The sequence below is a fragment of the Callorhinus ursinus genome, unplaced genomic scaffold (assembly GCF_003265705.2).
Source record: "Callorhinus ursinus isolate GAN/ISIS: 27379988/994484 unplaced genomic scaffold, GSC_fseal_2.0 scaffold4, whole genome shotgun sequence".
In the NCBI taxonomy this organism is placed as follows: Eukaryota; Metazoa; Chordata; class Mammalia; order Carnivora; family Otariidae; genus Callorhinus; species Callorhinus ursinus.
Window position 1 is genome coordinate 92,245,068 of NW_027397066.1, and position 24,394 is coordinate 92,269,461.

Here is a 24,394-nt window from a genome sequence, read left to right on the forward strand (position 1 = left end):
CAAGAGTAGGTTCTTCACATGAACACAAATGAGATCTAAACTTCATTTTAAAAGTGAAAAAGCAAGAAAATTGCTTTCAGTTAGCAGCAAAGGGAAAGAAGTATTAAGAGGCCAGAAGTAATAAGGGAAAGGAGAAGTTGGGTAATTTTTGAAACTCTGAATTTGTTCTCACTACATGAGTATGATAATAGGCATTACAACATATCAAATGTCTTCAAGATTAAGCAAGAAATTTAATAAAAGAAATCGAATTATATGTAGGATGGATTTTCACCAGCAAAAACAGTAATTAGACTCTTGAAAATACCTGAGATCAGCCAACCTTCAGAATCACTTTAAGGAGCAGAAATTCAAATGATTATTTGCCTTTGCTCCAGCCTATACTGTTGGGACAATCAGTTGATACCTGTCTCCTTTCATTTTTCTCCATCTGTCCTTTTTGTCACATTTCACAAACTCCAATATCATCACTAAATGCATTAATAAAGTATAACTTCTAGTATTCCAACATTTTATTTAGAAAACGGAAATACCATTGCATGGCACACATAGAATATGCTTAGCATTAGGCTGGCTTACCATGTGGAAGTATAATTCTTCATCCTTATGACAATATAAGAGATGGCATGGTGACTGAAGCAAATAATTGGTCACTAGGAGATCTTCCTGATTCCCTTCCTAGTGCCCCCCGCCAAATATACCATGACTCAGTAGCTAAAGGGCTTAGTTTCCTCTTGGTTTAGTTGTTCAACTGGAAAAGTGAAGAAAACAGCAACAGGAACTCCCTGGATGGTGGTGGTGATGAGGGGGATACATTTGAACCGAGGTTCTCAAAGTAAATTTTCAAATGTTTTAAGGGAGCATGGAAAATATTACTTCATTTACACTTCTGTGGATTTCACATCATCAGTATCTGTGGTCTTACCAAAATTGCTTATGGTACAAAGAAAAAGGATGAAACAAACAAAAAAATGAAACATATCCTAGAAAACATATATCCTATCACTTTGCATACCTGCTTCTTTCATTGCCTGTCATGGAAATTTATTTTCCTGTACTCCTTTGAAATGGTTGAAAATGTTATTTTTTTAATCAGATGATGTATTTATGTACTGTAAGCCTACATAGACAATAACTGAAAATTACACTAGAGATATGCACTTACCCCAAATCAGCACCAAAGAAGAACTTCTTATCAAGAAACCAAAAATGAACAAAAAATTGGGGCAATGCAACCCTTTGGTATAAGAAGCAAGCTTTTGTGATAAATCATTTATTGATAATATTATCACCAAGGCTTGTTTTCTTCTTTTTTTTCAAGTCCTGCAAATGAAATTTAAAATTTTTATGCACTCCCTTGCAATGATGGTAACTACAGATATACCAATGCTTGAGGAAGAAGTAAATGAATTCAGTGACTATAAAATATAACCTAAGGATTTGTTTCATCTAGTTTTTCTTTAGGGGATGGTGTGTGTTTGTTTGTTATTTTAAGAGCGCACCGACTCCAAATTACAGATAGAATATTTTTGAAAACTTGGTTTGCAGACTAGTTATTTAGAATTTAGAGTGAATTTTTTTCTACAGAAACAGTGATAGAAAGAGAACCAACGCTAATTAGCTGGAAATGAGGCAGAGGCTATCTTGCTGGTGTCCTTTCTGCTTAGCACACTCACTTGGTGTTCCACAGTCTTAGCCTTACGGATGTTGAGAGAGAACTGGTGGCATCCGTGGGGGCAGCAGCGGTGGCCTCCATAGAGGCTCTTTTATATGTGCATCAAGGCTATGGTGATGCTCTTGAACGCAGTAGCTCTAGAAGACACCTGACTTTTGCTCCTCCAGCTTTCAGTGATTTTTTTCAGCCCCTAATTTTTTGTATTAAATTTTTTCTATTTTTATTTCTTTCACTGAGTTTTGCCCTTACCTGATAACTTGATGAAGTTTCTTCAGTTAGCTCATTGGTATGATACCAGCTCAGAATGTATCTATAGCTTGGTATTTATTTCATGTAAAACTGAAATAGTTATATAGGTATTTTCTTTTTTTTTAAGATTTTATTTATTTATTTGACAGAGAGAGACACAGCGAGAGAGGGAACACAAGCAGGGGGAGTGGGGAGGGAGAAGCAGGCTTCCCTCTGAGCAGGGAGCCCGATGGGGCTCAATGTAGGGCTCCATGTGGGGCTTGATGCCAGGCTCGATGCCCAACTCGATCCCAGGACCCTGAGATCATGACCTGAGCCGAAGGCAGACGCTTAACAATGGAGCCACCCAAGCGCCCATCATTTTCTTAATAACTAAGGTATTTTCCATAGTATTTTCTTAATAACTAAGATTGTCAGCATCATTTTTTTCTTACTATTTGTTCTTAAATGCCACTCCATCTGAGAGAAAACTAAGGTTCTTTTGTCTCTCCAGGTAGGGTGATTGACAAAGGAGGCCTGGTTAAAATCAAGTATCCTAATAGTCTATAGCAACAGGAACATTGGGCTGATATGGTCCAATTCTATACTCATCTGGGATTGTATAGTCCTCCTTGTTTTCATCACTTTCGCCATCTGCATTTTCACTTGTATCTTTGTTGGGATCATTAGCATTCTCAGCAGATTCAGCGCCTGGTTCTGTATTTTCCTCATTTTTAATTCCATTTTGCAACGCTGCTTCATTTTCTTGATCAAGTTCCTCGATCTTGTCCACCTTTTTTAGCTTTTTCTTTGCAGCTGCCAAACTATGTGATACCTAAACAGGATTTTACTGTAAGCTGTGTTCACTCTTTTATACAAATGAAGCTGCAAAGAATACTCATTGCAACAGCCTTCCTCATTATCAGAAATTAAAGAAATTTCTGAATAAATTGGCAGAAGAACGCAGGCAGAAGAAGGAAGCTTAAGATGTGCAAGAAGCTTAACGATTTTAAACAAAATAATGGTTCTTTGTTTTTAATGTTAACCTTTTTTAAATACAATACTGATAGAAGAAAACTGTTGTACTCTTTTGTTTTAGTGGAAAAATAATAGATGTCTCTTCATCTGTTAAGTGTTAACAGCAAAAATATATATACAGTTAAGTTAATGAAGTATTGTTTTTGTTTTATCAGAATGGTAACAGACTGAAGTACTTTGTAGAGACTGACTCGCTACTTAAGACAACTTGCACCACTAAGAAAAAAGATGTAGAATCATTTAAAGAAATGAAATTTAGTTCAAGCTTCAAATTTAGTTCAAGCTTCAAAGAAATGTCAAAACTTTTGATTCCATTCAATAAAGAACAAAACAAACAAAAAATCAAGTATCCTAAGAAAGGAGGACTTGAAAGAATAGAACACGTCCTTTAGATGAAGGAACTGTGTCAAGTTTGAAGTAGGCATCAGGCATCTAAGAGAGATAAGCAAGGGAAAGAGACAAAATGCCCAAGGGATTGAAGGGAAAGGGCATAACTATCTCAAGTGTGTGTTGTTCATTGTGTGTATGAGAGATGATTCAATTATGTTCATGACTATGAACGTCAGGTGGCTTTATATAAGAGAGTCTCTGATCTACTGCATAACTGAAAAGGCTAAACATCTCTAGTCCTTTTATTATATGCCTACAATGTGAGTAGCATCTGCATAGATGTGGCAGTTCACAACCTGAATAACCTAAGATGGCCCTTCTTACCTCCTAGAGCATAGAGATCCCATTATCCTCAGATTGACTTTAGAATCATTATCTTTAGCTCTAAGGTCTTTCTTTATGATTATTGAAGTAATGTACTTTGGAAAATGTAGAAATAAAGAAAACTCTAAGGAAGAAAACAAAAGCATTTGAAATCATACGCCAAGTAACATTTTGTTAAAAAATATCAAACATTTAAAAAAATGTATCTCATACATTTGGTATTACTACATTCATCTCTCTCTCATATATTACTATAGCTGTATATATGTATACACAAATATATTTTTGACATGTTTTTTTAAAGATTTTATTTATTTATTTGACAGAGACACAGCGAGAGAGGGAACATAAGCAGGGGGAGTGGGAGAGGGAGAAGCAGGCTTCCCGCAGAGCAGGGAGCCTGATGCGGGTCTTGATCCCAGGACCCTGGGATCATGACCTGAGCCGAAGGCAGACGCTTAATGACTGAGCCACCCAGGTGCCCCTATTTTTAACATGTTTTAATGTAATATTGAATTTGCTTACTTGTTTTAACTACTTAGCATGTTGTGTCATTTTCTTGTGTTATGAAAAATTATTTGTAAAAATTATTTTTAGGGCTGCCTAATAGTCCATTTTTCTACTACTGTACACTTAAGGTGTTTCAAACTTTCTTTTTAAATAATGCTGTAAGGTTGCTTGTAAATCTTCACAGTTCTACCTTGCAGAAGATTCCTAGAAATGAAAGAACTAGGTCAATGAGTCAAACTCAATTGAAGCTTCTTGGAACATTCTGAAGGATTGCATTCAAGAAAGGTCACATCAATGTACACTTCCAACATTGGTGTGTGAGAGTGCTGATTGGAAACCATCCGTGCCTGTAATGAATGGTATAATTTATAGATTAATCTTTGCCAATTTAGTGGGTCAAAATTATCTTATGTTGTAAAATATTGCTGGAGATTTCATATATTTATTGAGCATTTGCCTTTCTTTTTAATCATGTTCTTTGGTCTTTTTTGACACTAAGATGTTAATCTCTTCACATTGATTATAAATATTTTCTCTGCTTGCTATTGACTTTATAATTTTGTTAATGATGTTTTTGATTTAGAAATGCTTTAAATTTTTATTAGCTAAAGGAATTTATTTTGGTAATTTCATTTGCACATATCACACATACAAGCATAATATATATACAAATCTATATCTGTTTAGAACATTCTTTCTAATCATACAATCAGTTAAATATCCTCCAATATTTTCTTATGTGTGTGTGTATTTATGGTTTTATTATTATTTTTTAAATTCTGCATGTTTAGTCTCTTTAGAATAACTTTATGTATTGTGTGAGGTATGGAACTAATCTGTCTTGTTTTGTTTTGGTTTTTTTCCCCAATGATTGAATAATCCACTTTCTCCCTGGCTTTACAATCCTTTATAGTAGTTATAAATAGTAAAATCTATATTAAGCTTTTATATTTTTGTTGGTATTGTGAAAGGGATTTTTTCCCCACAAATCATCCTTTTGCTGCTGGTTTCTAGCTACTGGCTTTTATATATTTATTTTTTAACTAGTTACCTTTCTGAATTCTTTTATTAATTCTAATGCTAATAAATACCAGTATCTCTTAGACTTAATTATTTTGCATCTTCTAGATATATAATCATCCAGTCTATAGATAAGGTTGACTTTGCTTCCTTTTAAATGTTAATGCTTCATTTCTATTTCTTGCCTTTGTGGTACCTAGAACTTTCAGATCAATGCTGGTTCATAGATATGTAGGTGAATAAATGAAGATAGCTTTATAAAAGCATTTGCCTGGGGTGCCTGGGTGGCTCAGTCGGTCGAGCGTCTGACTCCTGGTTTCAGCTCAGGTTTTGATCTCAGGGTCCTGAGATAGAGTGCCCCCTGGCTCTGCACTCAGCCGGGAGTCAGCTGGAGAAATTCTTTCTCTCTCCCTCTCTCTCTGCTCCTCCCACTCATGCATATGCGTGCACTCTCTCTTTCTCTCTTTAAAATAAATAAATTAACTAAAAATAAACAAAATAAAAGCACTTGCCAGAGTATGTTCCACAGGATTATCTGTTTAAAAAAAAAAACTGCGGCAGAAGGAAGCCTTAAACTTCCTCTTTGATCTATTAAAAGTTTGATCAACGGTATAGATTCTAGATCCAGAATACCTGGGTTTGAGTCCTAACTCTGCACTTACTAACTGTAACTTTGGGCAGGTTAATTAACCTCTCCAGACTTCAGTTTCTTCATCTATATAAAGAGAATAATAATTGCATTACTTTCTAGGATTGTTTGGGAGGATTACATGAGTGAATAATGTGTGTAAAGTGCTTACAGCAATCCCTAGCACATAATAATCATATAAATGTTAGCTTTGGAGGCTAATTTTCAAACAGAACCCACACTGAAAAGAAATCTAAGAAATACAGTTTTCAAGTTTCCTAGCCTCTGCATTTAGAAAGTCACCATAGGAGGAAGGTGCTCCTCAGTTTTAATGTGCATACAAATCATCTCTTGTTTAGAACAGATTGTAATTTCCTTGGTCTAGGGCGAGGCCTAAGATTTTGCATCTCTAATAAGCACCCAAGTGATGCTAATCTTATGTCTGTGTTCCGTACTTTGAGTGGCAAGGGAACAGAGAGCATAAGGAAGTCAGTTGGTAGTATTCACCATATTTGCCCTTAACATAGTAGATATATGTAAGGAAGTCATTTAACTATTCCCTAGAAGGATATATTTGTACTCGTGGTGAGGTACAAGAAGCCAACAGTCATTCCTCAGCCAGTGATTTGTTCTAGGTCCTACAACTAACTAGTCCTGGAGAAAACCAGAACCCGGGTCTCCAAATTCTAAAGCCAGTGTTTTTTCATATATTCAAAGAGGCCTCCCACATAATGGGGGAACAGTCCTGACAAAGCTGCTGCTCTCCCTTAGACTGTGTAGTTCAAAACTAGATACCTGTTTATACCTACTTCTTTTCACACTTTTATTTATTCTTTATATGTGTATTATTTATCTAATAGAGGAATTTGGTCCGAAGCAATTGTGGGAACTGGTTAAGCAGTCTGTAAATCTGTTGAATCATGTCTGATGTTGGAGCTTGAGGTCCACTGGGCAGGCAGTTAGGAGGAAAGATGGATAAATAATGGGGAGAATCAGGAGCAGCCTGGAACCCATAAGCATGTGCTGAAACTCCATGAAAACTAACTGGAACCTTGACTTTCACTGCTTCCCTGCTTGCCAGTGTGGATGACCTGCTAGAGCCAGGGCCTTTTCTCAAGCAGCTGAACACATACATCTGGATGAGGAATTGGAGAAGCTGGAGGAGGATCCGGGGAAAGGGAAAGCATTTGCAGGCCCAGGTGCTGCTTTGTGCTGATCAGGTGAGGCAGCAGATCAGCAACAACACATGAGCTAGAGTGGTTATTGCTTCCCTTCCATCCTCCAATCTTCCAAGAATCCCATGGCGCGACCTAACTTTGTGTTGTGGAAGAGTCCCTCAGTCATGAAGATTTAAAGCCAGGTTCACCACCATGTCTTGCTGAATGGTGTGTTCTAGAAAGTGGTTCAGTCAACTGGGTGGGTGGGGCTGATGCTGGGGAAAAGGAATCCCCAAGGTCTGGATTGAAGAAACTGGATGATGTTTGCCCAAGATTTCCAGGGCCATGAGTCAGAAATCATCATGAAAAGAAAAATGTGACTCTTATTAAAATGCAGGTTCTGATTCAGTAGATCTGGGGTGAGGCCTGAGGTGCTTCATTCCTCACAAGCCCCCAGATGATGCTGATGACACTGGTGAAGGGACTGTACTTTGAGTAGCAAGATCTGCTCCCTTTCATGCTTTTTTTTTTTAGATTTTCATTTATTTATTTGACAGAGAGACAGCGAGAGAGGGAACACAAGCAGGGGGAGGGGCAGGAGGAGAGGGAGAAGCAAGCTACCTGCTGAGCAAGGAGACCTAGGCGGGGCACAATCCCCGGACCCTAGGATCATGACCTGAGCCTAAGGCAGACACTTAATGACTGAGCCATCCAGGCGCCCCCCTTTCATACTTTTGAAATCAGTTTCCAAGCAATAACTGTAACAAGTGTTATGAGCTTAGTGAATTCAGCCCTAAACTTAACCTCATCTTGTTCCCAAGGACATCCAGTCTTTAGAGTAACTCAGGGAATAATTTTGCATGTGGTAGGCATCTTTTGTTTGTTTTTATCATTATTCAGAGTGGAACCTCTAAATCAGTGGTTCTTTACTGGGACAGTTTTGTTCACAGGAGACATTGGCAATGGCTAGAGACATTTCTCATTGTGAAGACTAGGGGGTATACCACTGGCATCTAATAGAAAGAGTCCAGGGATACTGCTAAACATCCTATAATGCACAGAACAGTCCCTTACAACAAAGCATTATTTGGCCCAAACGTCAATAGTGCCAAAGTTGAGAAACCCATCTCAAAATGTATTAGGGTTACAGCAGTTTGAGTTGTCAAGAATAATTACTCTGCTAATAGATATTTCAATGGATAGTAAAAATTATTTTCTGAAGACTATGTGCCAAACAGGTAGTCACTCAACTGATCATTTCTCTTATCTCTTCTTCCAACAACAGCTCTTAAACAATGTTCTCTATTTTGCTCTCTCTCTCACATCCTTTTTCCTGCTTTCTCTCTTACTACCCATCTCCTTTCTCTCTCTTCCTATTGAGAGTCTCATTCTCCCATTGTCTTTTATTCTTCCCTAACCATCTCAGCTACTTTCTCTTTTTCTCCATACATCTCTCTACTACCTCCTCTCCTCTGTAGAAGCTAAGCATTAGGGAACAATGAAAAGGGTTTTGGAGTATGACAGTTCTAAGTTTGAATTCTGGCTTTTCAATTTTACTAGCTGTGTCATTCTAATCACTTAATCCCTCAGAGACTCAATTTCCTCATTGTAACAGGTATTTTGCTAGCTACTTCTTAAAGTTTGTGTGAGGATTAGGTGACATTTTGTATTCAAAATACCTAGCATATAGTAGACTTTCAGTGAATATTAGTTCCTTATTTTATCCTTACCTTTCCTGTCATTTTTCCCTCTGGTTCCCTTCCTTTTATTCCTCTCAACTAATTGCATCATAAAACTGTATTTTTAGTACATGTAATATTTAGGTTTATAGAATAAATATTACTTATGTATTGAATAAAGTATTAAGATTTACTAATCTAAAAACTAACTGTTTAATATTTCTCTAAAAAAAATTAACTCGCCAACCTAAATTATGTTGCATTTTGTGGGGATCTTCAGTTGATTATTTTTTCAGTTGTGAGTCACTGATCCTTCCTAGGAAAAAGAATATCCACCTTTCTATGTACAAGTTATTCTCAATTTCCTATTCAACAAAAGTGGTAAAGCAAGGTTAGAGGGAAAAAAAAATAAAAGTACCATGATGTTAGCTTATCCTGAGAGGCCTAAGTAGAAACTCTTTATCTTTATCCCTACCTTCTTTAAGCCTTAGGACATTATGTTCATTTTCTGCCTTCTTCTCTGGAATTGCAATCTTATCTTGCTGTAGCAGCCTTCAAAAACATTAGGAGTCCCTACTGGTCATGTTTTGGTTCATTAAGTGTGTTGTGTGTTTGTGTGTATGTGGGTGTATATTTAAGGGAAATGATAAGACAAGCAAAGAGTAGTTTCATTTCAGCAGAGAAACTGAATTTCTAGTTAACTTGATGCAAAAGATATTTTCTGTCTTCTGATCTATTTTTCCCCCATATCCAGTGGGTTTTTTTTTTTTCCATTTAACCTCATGGGCAGCTACACCTTATCTTGGCAAAGGAAGAGGAAATTATTGGCTTTATTTGTTGTTGCTGTTTTCTTACAGCATCAACTATAGTTTATCAGTGTTCTGATCAAAGAGAAAGCAGAGCGCAAATGTTTTGAACTTTATGGTCAATATAGGATAAAATTATTATTAATACTTAATATCTAAACACAGTATTAAGAAAAATTTCTATTTGTGGTTTTTACTATGTTCTCTTTGATATTTTATAACATCTCTGAGATTTTTTAATTCTCTTTTTCAATTAATCTGAAAAAAATGATTTTTTTTATCTTCCTGATCAAAATTTTACTTGAACATATGCAGACCATCTACAGAGGCAGGGAACTTACATTTGATTTCCCATGACTGGCAAATTTCATCAGTCTGGTTGAATTCAGAATTCCTTATTTACGGTGCTCAGAAGTAACATATAACGGAAGCTATTGTCACTTCCCCAAGCTGAGAGTTAAAAAGGAAAGTCAGGGCGCCTGGGTGGCTCAGTCGGTTAGGCATCGACTCTTGGTTTTGGCTCAGGTCATGATCTCATGGGTTGTGGCATCAAGCCCCTCATCAGGCTCCATGCTCAGCAGAGAGTCTGCTTTGGGATTCTCTCCCTCTGCCCCTCCCCACGGCTCATGCGTGCATTCTCTCTCTCTCTCAAATAAATAAGTCAATCTTTAAAAAAAAAAGGAAAGTCATTTTTAAAGAAACATTTGATTTTGACTACTTTCAATAGACAAGCTATTCCATCTTGTGGTAACATCTAGTGCACCACCCTGCACATATAAGATACTCAATGTCACCAGATACTTCATGTCTTAAAAAATATGTAGATTTTAGGAAAAGTACAAAGTGTAGAAATTTTTAACCTATAGTTTGAATTAATCATATTCTTCACTTCATGGCCTAATACTATCTCTCATTAGATCATGCATAGCCCTTTTTCTTCTTTACTTATTTTTTCATTATGGAACAATTCTCTTCCTCTACAATAGGCAACTTTTTTTTTTTAAGTAATCTCTACCCTCAAGGAGGAGCTTTAACTCATGATCCTGAGATCGAGTCACATGTTCTACTGACTGAGCCAGCCAGGCAGCCCATAGGCAAATTTTAAGCATGTTTAATAGCTTTGGCTGAAATTGTGTTATCTTTTTGAATACTTGATGGTTTCATTTGGGTATGTTTGCAAATGTGATTAACACATTGGATCCTAACTCTTAACTATAGAGAACAAACTGATGGTTACCAGAGGGAAGGTGGGTAGGAGATAGGTAAAATAGGTGATGGGGATTAAAGAGCACACTTACCGTGATGAGCACTGGGTAATGTATTAAAATGTTAAACCACTATATTGTACACCTGAAACTAATATAACACTGCATGTTAACTACACTGGAATTAAAGTTTTAAAACTTAATAAAATAAATAAAATAAAATATTGGATCCTATTGGTTAAAATGGAAATGAATACAAACTTTCATATTTTTCAGTTTACAATAATTTGACAGACCAATTCAAGAACTAGCCAATAGTACACCTGAAACTAATGTGTGTATCAATTATACTTCAATAATAATTTTTTAAAAACAATTTACAGTACTATATATTAAAAAGGGTTACTTGAACTGTATATAAATTATACTTTAATAAACCAAACCAACTTAAAATAAAACAAACAAAAAGAACTAGCTGATATTCTCATTGATTTTCTCCTCAAAAAGTTTTTTTTTCCTTTACTGGTTCTCTGTAATTTTAGGAGATAAGTGGAAATAAATAATAAATGCTGTAACTTTACATCTAATTAGAAATAGCAGACAAGGAGCACCTGGATGGCCCTTAATTTCTGCTCTTGATTTCAGCTAAGGTCATGATCTCAGGGTCATGAGATTGAGCCCCACATTGGGCTCTGCACTCAATGGAAAGTCTGCTTCCCTCCCTCTCTCTCTCTCTCTCCCTCTGCCACTCCCCTGCCTCTAAAATAAATAAGTAAATCTTAAATAAGAGGAAATAGCAAACAAGTATAAATCTAATAATAAACATATTATAAGTTATATAATGCTGTAGTTAGGTGAAGCTTTATATGGTTAGTAAATTTTTATGTTTAACATATTATTTTTGTACATTTTATAGGAAATGAAAACTGCAATTATATTTAATATCCAAGGAACAAGAAAAATGTCCAGCCTCACTAGAAATAAAAGGAAATGCAAATTGAAACTATTAGGAATTATTTTTCACCCATCCAGTTGTTAAAGATTAAAAAGATAAGTGGTGTGGGTTTAGAGAAATTGTATGACATAAGAATACACTACAGTTAAAAGTATAAACTGGTTCTGTGTTTCTGGAGGGAAATCTGGTATCAGACCTCATGAGTACATACTATTATTGCCCCCACTTTAAAGATGTAAAAAATGTAGCACAGGGAGGTTAAGTAGTTTACTGAAAGCATCACAGCTAGTAAGTTGTGAAGTTGAGATTCGAACCCATGCTTAAAGCCTGAGTTTTTAACCACCAAGCTAGTGTTGGGCCATGAAACCAATTTAGTGGATTGTGAACAGGATAAGATAGATAAAAAATGTTAGACTCTATCACACATGGTATGAGTGTCATTTTGTAGAATTTTAGTTTGTATGTACTGGGTCAAGGTATAAAATATATTTCTAATGCAGATCATAGTCAAGATCCCAAGTCAAGATCAAGAAAATAGCCAGCTCCTTTCTGTCTCAGGATTTTTGCCTGGACTCTTTTCCTCAGATCTTCCCTTGATGGATCTTATATCATCAACCTGTTACCTCTCTGAGATCTCAGCTCTGCTTACCACGTAGAAAGAACCTCCAACACATCCCAACTTCTTCTATTTCACTATTATGTTATATTTTCCTTATAGCTCTTCTCACTATTTGAAATTATCTTAATTTGTTTGTTAAAGTATTTATTCTCTGCCACTCTCCACTCCCCCCTCACAGGCTCACAGAAGAACATGAGGTCAGAGATCACATTTTGTGGCAAATGCTTCAATTATTTTGGCATCTCTGAGGTGCAGTATAGAGTCTGTAAAAACTTCTATCCAAAACAATACTGCTGGTAAGAACTCAATTGATGTTTTGGCTGAAGTAATGTGGCTTCCCAGGGGTAATTATGACAAAAATTAGTTTTGAAAGAGAGAGGACTCTGTATATAACAGGAACATTCTCTATTGTCAGAATCAGCAGAAAAGAAACTAGTAGTGTTAGTTGTGTATTGACCTAAGGATCCTTCTAAGATACTTGTAAGAATGTAGTCAAGGATTGTGTTTCTTGATATGCTGTATTTTAAAACCACCCCATTAGCGAGAAGGCTAAAGGCTAATGAACATAGGATCTTGAAATACTAACTGGTATTAACTTATGTAATTGGTCTAAATTTGCAAATTTAATTTTTAATTTTTCTTGAGCTCGACATAGAAAAGATAGTAGATAAAACCAAGAGCTAACATAAATTAAAATTCAGATCAGTCATTTTAATAATAGCATTGTTAAAGGATAATTTTCAAGAAGAGGTAAAAGTATAGTGTCATTAAATATAAAATGATCACATGTTAAGGATTTTACTTAACTCATCATTAATGAGGAAACCAAGCAAATGTTACAGCTGATTCACAGGTGAAATAAAAAAATCAAAAATGTATATGGGAAAAAGATATGTTGAAATAAACTTACAAATGTACTCGAAACCGGCTTTTTCCCATAGGCAGGGGAGGGAAGACAAATGAACTCCCCTGGAACAGAATTTATTTGTGTGTCTATAGATAAGAATTATTTTTCATTGCTATTGGTTATCTGTAAATATAGATGTAAAATACCTCAAAAGCTATGAAAGCTAAGCAATATTCTCAACAATGCAGTTTCTAGGGAGCCTGGGTGGCTCATTTGGTTAAGCAACTGCCTTCGGCTCAGGTCATGATCCTGGAGTCCTGGGATCGAGTCCCGCATCGGGCTCCCTGCTCAGCAGGGAGTCTGCTCCTCCCTCTGACTACCCCCTCTCGTGCTCTCTCTATCTATCTCATTCTCTCTCTCAAAATAAATAAATAAAATCTTTAAAAAAAAAAACAATGCAGTTTCTATATTTTTTTTACTTTTTCTTAATTTCCTTATAGTAATAAAGAAAGTAATTTCTAAAATTTGCTATATGGATAGATTAGTTTTTGGAGTGAGGGTACTTGATCTCTCCTATTATAATGTTTCATGCTGCTAGAAAATATTAATTCTATTCTCATCTTTTCCCATGGTAATATTATATATATATATATTCTATATATATATATTCAGTGTGCATATAAAAATACATGATTTATATGTATGTGAAAAGCAAGGATTGATTCATATTTGAAGTTCTTTCTGTTGGGTTATATAGCTAAACTTCCCCTGATACTAAGATAACTACTGAAAAATTTTGATGAGAACAGGATTGCTGCTTTCATATCTATGTTGAGTTTTATTTAGCACACAAATTCCAACTGCTTGTTCATATCATCCTGGCATGTGTCAAATGGTTATTGGTTTCAAAGACAATTTTGTCAACTGAAGAGTTTCACAGGAATGTAGAAGTACATTAGTTTAAGTTTTTAAATTTAAAGAAGGGTAAGAACAAAGTGATTTCTTCATAGAGAGTTAACCACTTAGTATGACCATCCATGGTGTCAATCAGATTACCCAGTGTAATACACTGGAGAATAAATATGTGAAGAAAAAATTAAATACTGAACTTCTTCATTATGCAATATGTATGCATAGTCTATTTAACAGTAATATAATTAAAAGGATATAATGATTCTGCTATTTCTGGATAATAATATTTTCCCTTTGGAGTTTAAATGATTAACTATTTGGAAATCTGTCTTTGGACACTCCATACTTAGCCACTGTTTTAAAACCTCAGTTGCTTTAACAACCTGGCCATAGACTGAAGATATCTTCTTTTTCCATTTGGTTCATACTAAACATCAATTGCTTTAACAACTGATTATTGTTATTGTATTATAGACAGTTTTCTGTATTATTTGTTTGTTCCTTATTTTTGTTTAGTGTATGCTTTCTCAATAGCTTTTTATTCATTCATTCATTCAAAAAAATTTATTGAACTCCTCCTATTTTCCAGGTACTGTTTTAGGTACCCAGGGTACAAAGAAACAAACAGAAACAGGCCCAAATTTGCTTTCCTCATTAAACTTGCATTGTAGTAAGGGGAGAGAAAATGAATAAATGAACAAGAAACTGGGTTATAAGCGCTATGGAAAAAAATAAAAGGAGGGAAGGTGGTAGGGAGTGTGGGCATGGCATAAGGTTGCTGTTTTAAAGAAGGTGATCATGGAAGGCCTCACTAAGGTGATATTTGAGCAGAGAACTAAAGGAAGTGAGAATTACTTGGCTGTGCCCCTTCTTTTGCTTTGACTTCCTAGGACGGTAGAACCAAATTTGAGGTTTGGTTTTAGTAATTGTGGTAACTTATCTTTCCCCAATCTAAATTCTCACTTCTTTCCCACCCATCCCACCTTCCAGTTCTCTGTTTTTTTAATTACTATTTCATTTGTTCCTACTGTAAGTAAATTCAAATCCTTTGTGGAAAGGAGAGAGGGAAAAGTAAATTAATTATGGACTTACAAATTTCATCTCTTAAAAAATACATTTCTTAAGGAGTATCATATAATCACACCTTATAATGAATTTGTTTAAATATTTGCTTTCTTTTTAATGACTGACTCAGTTCTTTTGCACAAAGGTTTGTATCACAGTTTATTAGAAGGAGCTCAGGTGTCTTCTCTGCACTGGGAGCAGCTCTCCAACCACAGCCCCTCATCCCCTGAAAATGTATGCCTGTGCAAAGTTCATCTCCACCCCCTTCTTGGTCAGGAGCACCTCTCAGCTGTTGAGCCGATCACTGTCTGCAGTGGTGCTAAAACCACCGGAGACACTGACAGATGAGGTACCTTATAAGAGCCTCAGCAGCTTGGCAGCCCCACGTCCCTTGACCTCACGTATTCCTAACCGCAGCTTCCAAACCAGCACCATTTCAAGGGACATCGACACAGCAGCCAAGTTCATTGGGGCTGGGGCTGCCACGGTAGGGGTGGCTGGCTCTGGGGCTGGAATTGGGACTGTGTTTGGGTGCCTCATCATTGGTTATGCCAGGAATCCCTCTCTGAAGCAGCAGCTCTTCTCCTACGCCATTTTGGGCTTTGCCCTCTCGGAGGCCATAGGGCTCTTTCGCCTGATGGTGGCCTTTCTCATCCTCTTCGCCATGTGAAGGAGCCTTCTCCACCTCCCATAGGTCTTTCTCCCGTGTCTTGTCTGCCCTGTATGTTCCTTTTCCTATACCTCCCCAGGCAGCCTGGGAAAAGTGGTTGGCTCAGGGTTTGACAGAGGGAAGACAGATAGATACTGTATTATTAAGATCTTAAAAAAAAAAAAGAAAAGGAAGAGCTCAGATTTATATTCAGAAGTCTGCCTTCAAATCGTGGCTGGTTCTCTGATTCTGGGGAAGTCACTTGACCTCTAAAGTCTAACAGCACCCACATAATGACGTTTTGGAGGACCAAAGGCTTGGAATGTGTGTGTTTAATAAGTTTATTGAACAGGGGCGCCTGGGTGGTCAGTCATTGGGCATCTGCCTTCAGCTCGGGTCATGGTCCCAGGGTCCTGGGATCGAGCCCTGCATCAGGCTCCCTGCTCCACGGGAAGCCTGCTTCTCCCTCTCCCACTCCCCCTGCTTGTGTTCCCTCTCTCGCTGTGTTTCTGTCAAATAAATAAATAAAATCTTTAAAAAAAAATAAGTTTATTGAACAAATGGCTAATAAGCAAATAAAAATGGGAGGGGATTCCACTTAAAAATGGGGGAAAATAAAATTAAGACTACAGGGATTTTTTTTTTTCCTGGAAAGATTAAAAATATTTTGCTAATAGTTTTCTCTTGGCCAGGGTGTGATTTAAAAAGTGAGAGTCTTTAGCATATAAGCCGTATAAGCAGTAATAAAATCATTAGAGTACATGAAATCTTCAACGGGAAAGACTATAGAGTAAGAAGAGAAGATGGCCTACAGATAAGTCCCTGAGGAGTTCTAACATAAACTCAGAGGGAAATGAGCCAGCAAAAGTAGACCAAAAAGGACAAAGGAGGTGAAGATATCTAGAATGACTAACGGGTTTCTTGCTTGCACTTCTGGGTTGTACCATTCTCTGAGGTAGGCGACCCTGGAGGAAGACCAATTTCAGCGCAGATGATTTTGAATTTGGTACAGACCATGTTGATTTTGGGCTTCCTATAAGCATCTACATGGAAATGTTGAATATGGAGTTGAGCATACAAGTCTAGAAATCTGAAGAGTTGCCTGAGCTGAGAAGTAATGCTCAGAAAAATAAAAAGAAACTATGAACCTTTTATAAAAGTGCAGGTCATTTTAATTAGTAAGGGAGAGTGCAGCAGTGTTTTAATATGGTGATTTGAGTATATATCCTTCCTTATATATTAAAAATAGCTTACTGGTATGGAATATGGATAATTTATTTTGTGTACCCCATAGCACTTACCTTGCTCATAGTAGGCATTCAATTATTATTTACTGAATTGAAATAAATTGACTAAAGGGATTATTTTGCAAGGCCAGGCTGTTCTGTGAGTCAAGGATTGTGAATTATTGGAGTTGGCATTAAGTAATCAGGTTAGTGGTACTCAGGGAGGACGTGACACACACCAAGAACCAGAGTGTGGTTTCCTGAAAGTAAGCAGCTGTCGGTCTGGCAAATCAGTTAGGTCTGTGCAGATTTGCCACAAGTAGGGCACAATACATCTTGCATAAAATGCAGGTGCAAAACATGCTAAGAGGAGAGGATCATAACTTTAGAATGTAACTACAGACTTTATTACAGTGGGCAGAAAACTTATAGTTATTTTCACTATATCACCATTTACCTAACATTGAAACAACTATTATGCTTCATTATAAAATAAGGTGGCTTTATGTAGATATACTTTTTTCAAAGTATTTCTTCTGGAAGAAACGTAATGGGCACACATACTTCTCCTTATTATAAAACTAGATGCCTATAGATTCTTTAGTGCCATAAAAAATAAATAGCGAAATTTTCCCCCACTTCATCTAAATGGTTGATTAATAATTTAGTAAGCATTTCATTTCAAAAGAATTGCACCATTATGGTTAAATCAGAACTGCAAAGAAAAATATCCAAGTCACTGGATTTGACAAAAAGTGCAGTGTATAAAACAAGAAGCTATTATTGTACAAAACACAATAAACAACTCCCAAGCATTGTTATATTAGTGGCATTTTTGAAAATTTTGAAAATTTTTGAAAAATTGTCATATTCGTAAGTACTGTTAACTTTGCTATAAGACAAAATCTCATTATAGACCTTAGTAAGAAAATAAAGATAAGAGTTAACTTTAAAGGCAACTTTATTCCAATAAGGATGTTTCATATACTCGCATAGTTCTGTTAGACATAACAGTCATGTTTACCTTTAACTCTTCAAATATAATATGGAGAAGATATATAATACCATAAGCAAGTAGAATTTTCAGGTTTTCATAAAGCTATACTTTGGCTTAGGTATAAACTTAAACTCCTGTCCTAAAATCTGATTTTCCCCCCTAATGTTTCAAGTTATTTAAATTCTAGTTAGTCAAAATATATAGTGTAATATTAGTTTCAGGAGTAGTATTAGTGATTCATCACTTACATATAACACCTAGTGCTCATCACAACAAGTGCCCTCCATAACTGATTTCTGCTAAGGTCATGATCTCAGTGTTGTGGGATTGCCCCGCATCAGGCCCCATGCTCAGCGCCGAGGTGGCTTGAGATTCTCTTTCCCTCTGTCCCTCCAGACCCCCATGTGCGCATGCTTGGACATGCTCTCTCTCTCTCTCAAATAAGTAAATATTTAAAAAAAAAAATCTCTTATGGTTTGCCTCCCTCTCTCCCCTTTTTTTCTTTCCCCTGTGTTCATCTGTTTTCTTCCTTAAATTCCACATGTGAGTGAAATCATATGGTATTTGTCCTTCCTTGACTGGCTTATTTTGCTTAGCATAATATCCTTTAGCTCCATCCACATTGTTGCAATGGCAAGATTTCATTCTTTTAAAATCTAACTTAAAAGAGGTATTCACAAAGTCATAAATGTTGATAATTCTTTTAAGTTTTATTTATTTATTTGAGAGAATGAGAGAGAGAGAGCATGGGAGGGGGGAGGGTCAGAGGGAGAAGCAGACTCCCTGCTGAGCAGGGAGCCCGATAAGATGCAGGACTCTGATCCTGGGAATCCAGGATCATGACCTGAGACGAAGGCAGTCTTTTAACGAACTGAGCCACCCAGGCGCCCATAAATGTTGATGATTCTTTCAATAGAATCAAGCAACCAGAACAATGGCCTTCAGTAATAGACCTGGTACCTTAAAGAATCCATCTTCATCTAGTTGGTGCTTTAGATTCTGACCAGTGCCTCTAATTTTGTAATATCTTTGCCTTTCTTGGTTTTGTTTTTAAAGGACATGTGACTTGCCTAATACATAAGTTGCACAATTCCAATCAGTATCTCTATTTTGCTTCTTTTGTTTCAGGAGTAAAAATGTGTGTTACAGTATAAAATCCATTTTTGTACTTAGATGTATGGGTGAGAGCATTTGGAATTATGAATAAAGGTTAACCTTAAAAACAAATAGCAATACCTATAAGGAAGGAGAAGAGAGAAGAGTGGGAAAGATTTGGAACAATGAATATGAAAAATTGGATTAACAGTTAGCAAGAAGTAGCTGCAAGGACTTGAGAGTGTGGAAGGAGTACCAGGAACACTGAACCAACATGGTTTTATAACAAGGCATCTGAGCACAATTTTTACCTTAACACTTAGCAGCCTAGAAAAAGGAGCAAGGAAATTGGAGGCTACTGAAAGTGAGGGAGTGGGAGAGAACATGCGACTATGAATTCATAGTTGAAATAGTAGGCAGTGGATTCTAAACTGCAAGGAGAAAGTAAAAGCCAAAAGGGCTAAATCTGTAACTAACCCAGAAGGTTTTTTTTTTGGCTTTTTTTATAATTCATAATTACTACTTTCTTAATATTTGTTTTCATGTATTTGTTTATCACCATATGATACTGTGTCTTATTGGTATTAGGAATGTGAGACTCCTGTCCTTTTGAAAGAAAGTAATGATCTTTTTCAAAAAAAAATGTCTTTCTTTTAGAGGCTGAGTGGGATAGTGGAGTGGATTGAGTGAAAAATAATTACAGTGTTTGGAAGTGAGGGGAGAATTTTCAGTCTAAAATGCCTCTGAAACTGACTTCCAACTTGTTTCTATCGTTGTTCTTCTTCCTTCATTTTTACCTCTCCAAATTATATTCATTCAAAAATTATGTTATTTATAAAGGCAGCCTTCCTATGATAATTGGAGCACATTCTACTATGTTAGGACTATTGTTCATACTACTAAGGCAAGACAGTTGCAAGGGGGGGTGGAATAAAAGGCGGTTATTTTCTGTCCAAATAAGATACATTTTTCTTTTTTAACTGAATATAGTTGGAAAAATGAAACCCAAAGAATCTGCCTCTGAAGTATTTGATGTGCTTAGTCCTTATGCCAATTTATGTTGCTTTTCTTGGGAGGGGGGGAAGGGGGCAGTGGTGGGATTAAGAATTAGAGATTGGTTTGGCATTTTTTTTTAAAAAGACAAATTTTAAATCCTGGTCAAATATTAAGTATCACACTCGAGACCAGAGGTTATACTGTAGAGTGAACCCAAGGTAAACACCACAAAACCATTTTTAAATAATTTAACATTTTTGCTGAATATAAATGAATCCAGACAAGTGTGACTGTTTGAACTGCTGTTAAAAACTGATCTGTTAAAACAAATAGAATGTGAATAATTACAAGATTGATTTTTTTATTTGTAAGAAAGCATATAGTGTAGGGCTTTAGAACGTGGACTTTAGAGCAGAATGCCTGAATGTAGGTCTTCACTCCACCAATTACTAGGTGATCTTGACAAAATTACATAATCTCTCTTCCTCAGTTTCCATTATGTTTTGAAGATCAGAGTACTTAAAACACTGCCCAGCACATAATATTCAGTAAATGTTAAGATTTTTTAAATTAATAAATATGTTGTGAAACTCATTAAAAACTTCACTTAAACATTATTTAGTTGTTGTTTATAAGGCTTATACATCTCTACATAGGGCCAGCCTTTAATATGAAGAGGAATAAAAAACAAAAATGAGTCTTTGCAGGTGATTAAATGCTGAAGTAAAGATATTTTTGATAACCACAGAATCAGTTTATAGTACATCAGCTATAACAACTGTTCTGTTATATAACAAGACAAAAGCAGTTAAACATGCCGTATCATTTTTTTAAACATCATTTAACTAAATATTTGAAAGCCTTATGTTAATGATTGTTTTTGGTGGTGGTGGTGGTGGTTTTTTTGCCAACTCTCCTGATTTAATTTTTTGACCAAATTGGCCTTTTTTGAACTAAAGGCCAAGCATTTTACAACTCTTACACACATATTTAGCCTTAAAATATACTTATTTTTACATAAATGTTAACCTTACTAAATTTTTTTAGCTTTTTAAAGTTAGGGATATAGTCTTATTTATCTGATACATCACAGGCACCAGAAAAATGTTTGTTTTTTTTGTTTTGGGGTGGTTTTTTTTTAAAGATTTATTTATTTGAGAGAGAGAGCACATGCATGTAAGTGGACGGAAGGGAAATGGGGAGAGGGAGAAAATATCAAGCAGACTCCATGCTGAGCGCAGAACCCATTTCGGGACTCGATCCCACGACCCTGAGATCATGACCTGAGTCGAAAACCAAGAGTCAGATGCTCAACCAACTGAGCCACCCAGGTGCCCCCAGAAAAATGTTTGTTGAATTGAATTGGTTCTATAAATAAAAGTGTTTTTACAGCAAAATTATAGAGCAATTATACTTACAGCAATTATAAATGTTATATTGAATATGCATGATAAGGTAGTTTTATTCTTATATGTATTTAGGATATTTTCTTCTTTGCTTATTATTTTCTTTTTGGGCTGCCAGGGATTTAATGTGGGGAGTAGGAAGAAGACAGTGATTTTAATGCTGAGAGCATTTTTTTTTTCTTAGAGAGAGAGGGGGTGGGAGAGGGAGAAGGAAAAAGAGAATCTTAAGCAGGCTCCATGCTTAGCAGGGAACCTGATGTGGGGACATGGGCCTGATCTCACAACCCTGAGATCATGACCTTAGCCAAAGTCAAGAGTCAGACATTTAACTGACTGAGCCACTCAGGCCCCCCACTGTTCAGAGAATTCTTGATTTACTCTTGACATTTCTGCATCTTTTAAAAACTTTTCCAGGAGTTATAAATACTAATAAAAAAGTATTTTAATTATGCTAAAAATTATTTTAGAAAACAGATTTGGGTGTGACATTTAATGTATTGATAGCAACTAAGGGAAAAACAAGACTATTCTGAGATTTTAATTTCTGAATATAACAAGAACAGTCTTTGGGAATTATTTTAGGCTTACTTTAAAAAATGAGTTAATGGTGATGGGTATTATTCTGCGTGGAGCACTGGGTGTTAGGCACAAACAATGAATCATGGAACACTACATCAAAAACTAATGATGTAATGTATGGTGATTAACATAACAATAAAAAATTTTAAAAATGAGTTAAATCAGCTAAAGTACTTGCTGGACTCTGCTGAGCAAAGGAGGAAAATTGCCTCTTTAATGTTGGGTATGAGAGGAACTGAGAAAGGAAGAAAAGAAACACATTGATTTTTATTTGTTTAAACTTTAAGTATAAGTAAACAAAGACTTTTTTAAGTGTTAGTAGAAGAACCATTTGATTAAATGGATCCTCAAAAGTTGAGCTTTTATACTCAGAATTTGACTATTACAGGACATATGAAAAATAATAAACACTCTTCAAAGGCTTAAGATCCCAGGACTGAATAAAAAAAACTAGCCGTCAGGCCATGATCTCAGGGTTATGAGATCAAGCCCTGCATCGGGCTTCACGCTGGGCATGGAGCCTGCTGACATTTCTCTCTCTCTCTCTCTCCCCCTCTCCTTCACCTCCCCCACCCTGCTCTCTTGCTCTCTCTTTATAAAAAAGGAACAAAACAAAACAAAACAAAAAAAACCCAGCCATCCACCATCCAGGAACATCCAATTCACTCTTAAGGGAATTGTACCTCAATTTATCATCAAAAACAATTAATGTCCAGAAACAACGAAGGTAGGACTTCCAGAACAATGAAGTAAGGAACTCAGTGGGCTTTTCCCCCAGCAAAACAACAATTTTACTGGTGAAAATTATTTAAAAACAACAATTATTCAGTCTTTGGGAATTATTCTAAGGACATACAGCAAATCAAGAAACATTCATTAAAGAAAATCTACTATATATATCAGAACGTGAGTTTTTATGGCATTTGAGCCACAACCCGTTACTTCTTCCTCATAACGTCCCCCTCATAGGGCTCCAACCCCAGCATGTTAGCCAAAAAACCAAGAAGATGGGGTTTCTTCTCTCCCTAACCCCAGCTGTCTAGAGCCACAGTTTGACCACAGAGGAGTAGGCATCTGGTGTTTCTCATCCCCCTGGACCCCCCCATCAACTCCATATTACAGGAATTCTATTCCACATAGGCATGACTGAGAGGACCAACTCTCTCTTCAACAGCCCCTACTCTCAGCAGAGCAAGCTGAGAACACTGTGGCCCTGCCCTAACTCACCACAGGGTAGAGGTTCCACACGAAGTGAGGCAAGCCAAGACCAGAGCTGCTCCCCCACTTTCAGTGTATACTTGTAGAGTAGGGTTGTCACTGGAAAAAGAGGGTCTCTGTCCCCAACTCCAGTGCATTGGTGCAGATATTCTGCCCAGGGGTAAAGGCAGATCATACAGGTAAACAGCTCCACAGATCTGACTGAGAGGACTGACTTTATTTGTAAGAAAGAGTGTAGAATTCCATGCCTAAGGGTGTACAAAACAAATCTTGATGGAGAGCCATTAAGAGGAGGCTGGTAGCTCCATAATACATCAAACCAACAGAGCAGCCAAAAGTTTTGAAGAAAGGACCAGAGAAAGAGTCAGCCAAGAATAGCCCTCCTGGCATCATAATCAACTGTGATGATCAGGAAGGTAATGTGCATGTGCAAGGCTGCACCCACTCAGCAGCAATCAGAGCAGGATGTGGGGCAGACTTGAAAGCATTCCCCAAGCTGCACACAGACCCATCAACACAGGGCAGAAGCCTCACAGGAACAAGGGGCTTCAACACAACCTGTGATCAAACACTTATTGAGCAATAGTAAGTTACTCTGACCCAGAGGTAATTCCTAGGAAGCAAGGCCCACAAATAATATCACAATCACTCCTGGCATTCTGAAAAACTATGCACATGCCCAAGGCTGTGCCCTCTCAGGAGCAGTCAGAGTGGGAACTTCCAAGTTACTAGTCCCTGCTGAATGTGGGGCAAACAAGTAAAATCACCAAACTAAGATAGCAATGTCTAACCTACAGATACAGCCAATAGTAGAGAGTAAAATTGACTGGCAAAGGAGGCTTGAGCACAACCTTTAACCAATGGCTTGTGCTAACTCAGGAGCAACCCCTAAATAATAAGCCTAAAAGATAAAAATAGTGGGGAAAAATATGAGTAGAAACATCAGAAGCTGCAAGCTGCAGGGAAACAGACTTTGCAGAATTAGTTCAGGCAAGTCACTAAGCAAATAATCAAGCAAACAACAGCAACCACCTCTAGGGTGGGGTAGGGGATCGGTATTTAGTGTTGCTAAAATATGTTATCTACAGTGCCCAATTATCAACACAAAATTATGAGACATGGGAAGAAATAGGAAAGTATTACCCATATACAGGGGAAAAAAAGGAAATA

At 36.7% G+C, this 24,394-nt stretch overlaps 1 protein-coding gene and 1 pseudogene across 1 annotated transcript in view; both read left to right on the plus strand.

Annotated features, from left to right (window-relative positions):
- FAM241A (family with sequence similarity 241 member A) overlaps positions 1-24,394 on the plus strand; it is a 42,105-nt gene that overhangs the window by 887 nt on the left and 16,824 nt on the right. The gene's annotated exons all lie outside the window — the stretch shown is intronic.
- LOC112825996 (ATP synthase F(0) complex subunit C2, mitochondrial pseudogene) lies at positions 14,626-16,062 on the plus strand (annotated as a pseudogene).